The sequence below is a fragment of the Drosophila sechellia genome, chromosome 3R (genome assembly GCF_004382195.2).
Source record: "Drosophila sechellia strain sech25 chromosome 3R, ASM438219v1, whole genome shotgun sequence".
Taxonomy (NCBI): Eukaryota; Metazoa; Arthropoda; class Insecta; order Diptera; family Drosophilidae; genus Drosophila; species Drosophila sechellia.
The window spans coordinates 48710-52302 of NC_045952.1; positions in this window are offsets into that span (position 1 = coordinate 48710).

The window sequence follows — 3593 nt, forward strand, 5'->3', positions numbered from 1 at the left end:
CTCGGGCTCGGTAGCTCGTCCCCAAATGGCACACGTCAATCATCGCTGTGCCGGACGCCGAAAAAAGTTTGCACCGGTGAGGTGCTTGCCGATGCATTTCTGCTAGAGGGTCTCGCGAAGTTTGCTGTGTAGGGGGCGAGGTTGAGGAACTCGCATTTCGGAATTTGGGGGGCTGCGATGCAGCAGCGTATGGTGCCTGCCCTTACATGTAAAGCAGCTGTGCGTGCTTGTGCAGTCACGTAGCTGATGACCTCTGGCAAAACAATTCAGACATAGCTGCTTCTTTTGATATACCCGGAGCGCGAGTCAACAGACATTTGAAGAAAAACGCGGGCACAATCTTACCGGATGTTCTCCTTAGAACATAAGTCACACCCTTCTGTTTGGGCTGACCTTTGTCTCGAAGGATTGAAGCCTTTTTGGAACTGCCTGAGTCGGTTTCATATCTTCGATGGCTTCCAATGTCCGATACCTTTCGCTCAGGAAGGCATTCATTTCTTCCCAAGCTGGGATCTCGGATTTGGCAGTTAGCGACTGTCCCATAAGGACAGGTCTGCTTGGGCAGTTTGCTCGCGCAAAGGAAAACCAAGATACAATCCCAGTTCTCTGTGGATACCTGGGAATGGTCTAGTCTATTAAACACCCCTGAATCGTGGATTGTAGCTCTTTTAGAGCATGACCAGTTCTTGTGAAATTGAGCTCAAGTTAAAAGAAGCTTGAGCTGGCTGTTGACTAAAAGTCGCTTATTTGGAACCGGATCTCGAAGCGCCTCCCAAGCCGAAGCAAAACCATCATTCGTGAGAGGAGATTTCGCCACGATGGCTTTGCTTCGCCACTTGTTTTGGTAAGGAGGTGGAATAGCTTCTCGACCGGAGTCAACCTGGGGTTGTTTACGTAAATTGCCGTGAATAGGTCCCGGAAAGTGGGCCATCGGAGGTAGTCGCCATCGAAGACTTCCGTGTCGCATGGAGGTAAGCGGCAGCCGGACGAAATTAGCGGGCTGAGAGGGTGCTTGCGCGACTTGAGGCGTTGCTCTGTCGATTGTTTCACCAATTTGTGCTGCACATGACTCGTATACTGAGTAGCAGTAGTCATACTTGGCCTGGAGAATAGGCACTGTGTCGAGGGATCCTTCTTGGGCCATTAGGTCAGAGCATGTTTCGTACTCTCTTTCCACTTTGTCCATAAGGCTCGCACCTGTTGCAGACGGACTTGTAACGTGTGTAGGGACGGAGAGGCTTGATCAGGAGTGTTGATCTTTGCTTCGAAAAGGCTTACGCGATCGCTGACGGCGATGAATTTATGCAACGCTGCGTTTGCGGGCGTTGGCTGCTCAGAGGATGCCATTTGTCTTGTGTTAGAGCGTGTGACGCGGAGGAAATCAGTCCGACAGCGGAGGGACTCTCGGATTTTCTCGATAGAGAAGACTCACTAGACGCTCGCGTCACTGGTCGGGAAATGACCAACCTAGGAGTTGTCTTCGAACTGGTCGATGGCAAACCCTTTGCTTTCGGAGTGGGAGTCGCGGGTTTGACCCTAGGACTAACGGACTTGGGTGCTGGCTTACCGCGAGTGGATAGCGGAGATTGCGGGTTGAACTTTTGTTCTTTTCCAGGTGCGGTGGTCTTTTCCTTGTCTCCCTCTAGGGGCATGCTCAGCTATGCCCTAAGAGAAGGAAGTCAAGAAGGCCTGCACGCCGCAAACAAAAAGTGTGAATTGAGAAAAAAAGAACCAGACACGGGAGGCACCAAAATCTGGATGGACAAAGGATCCCGTCGGAATTCGGGAGAAAGTTGCAATTGGGATCTGGAGATTGGAGCACGAAAGAAACAAAAATCGCAGTCTTTGTGAAATAAGGCCCAATAGATCTTCAATCAACTGGAAAAAAGCTTAAATGAAGCACAATATAGCTAAAATTCAGTGTGAAAAAAAAAAAAATAGCTAGGAGGATTCACAAAAGAAAACCAACAGCTAGAGTGAAGTCCACAAGAAGATATAGCTATATTGGTGGTCCAGAAAAACAATAGCTCAAATTTATATAAAAAAAAACTATGAATTGCAATTTCTGAAAAAATCGCTAAAAATTGCTACCAGCTGGAGTCTGGAAAATAGCCAAGGATTTATAAAAACATCGCTATCGACTGGAAATCCCAAAAAATAGCTAATATATAGAAAATAGCTGGAAAATAGCTAGAAAATAGCTAGAAATTGGCTAGCTAATAGCTAGCTATAGCTTGAAATTCAAGTTTAAATTTATAAAAATAGCTACCGGCTGGAGTCTGGAAAATAGCCAAGGATTTATAAAAAATCGCTATCGACTGGAAATCCTGAAGAAAAAAAAATAGCTAATATATGGAAAATAGCTAGAAAATTCAAGTTTAAATTTATAAAAATAGCTACCGGATTTAGGACCACAATTTTATTATTTTAATTTAGGAACCAGAAATGGGAGCCAGAAATAGCTTTTTAAAAAAAAAATTATTATTTGGGTTAAATAATTATTAAATAATAATCAATAATAATAATAATTAAAACAATCGTTTCTTTCCCTTTTTTTTTTTTATTAAATTATTTATTTTTAAATTTTATCGTCGGACTTATTTATTTTATTTTATGTCTCGACAATAGGGTATTCTCTCGTCGCTATGCGCTGGTTTTTTGTCAGGGCAATAACGAACAAAGAGGAGACGAAAGAACTTGCACTTGGACAGTCTGTGTAAGTCGCGACTGTGTGTATGTGAATATCGTTGGAATCTCTGTCTGACAATGGATATGTCGTAATGTATGTATATTGCTATGTATATTTGTGTGTATGTGAACTTTTTTTGGAATATTTTGTATGTGAATATATTTGGTAAATATATATATGTGTATATTTAATTTAATTTAGTTGTATTTGTGGATTGTATTTTATTGTTGTATTTGTATTGGGTTGTATATTTTATTGAGGCACACAAAAAAACAGCAGTTTAGCAGCGGACGATAACAGTGAATTTTGGACAGTGTGTATATATATATATGTACATGCGCTTGCATATCAGCGGAGCACCGTGAGACGAATTAGGAGGCCGGTATTGGCAAAGTGCTTGTTTATGCACTTAAAAAAAAGTAATCACGGTGGCTGGGCGCATGTACTTATATATTTTCACTTTTCACTTGATACGGATGGACGGAAAGAATAAACGCCGTCGGAAAAAACGAAAATGGCGACCACGGACGGAATAGGATTTAAAGCCGTACTTATCTTGAATTTTCCGCAAGGAGCGCTGGCAGGATCAGAGCTCATCCGGCTCGAAGGACCATGAAGTGGAGTGGGCGGAAAAATCCTGGGGTGGTGGTGGCTGCGGCTGCTGCTGATTTTTTTCCCTGAAATGAAACACTCGGGATCGACTTCACGAAAATTCCGTTCTTTATTCGCGCACTTGTAACTTAAGACTACCTTAACATTAACAGTAGAAATACCGCGGGACCGCGGAGTGGTGAATACATTGCGGGAAGGGAGGAGAGCGAGAGAAGAGAAGGAGAGCGCGAGCAGCGGTGCTTGCGAGCCGTGGAGAAGCTTCGAGTACAAGCATTGGCCGCTTACACTGCCG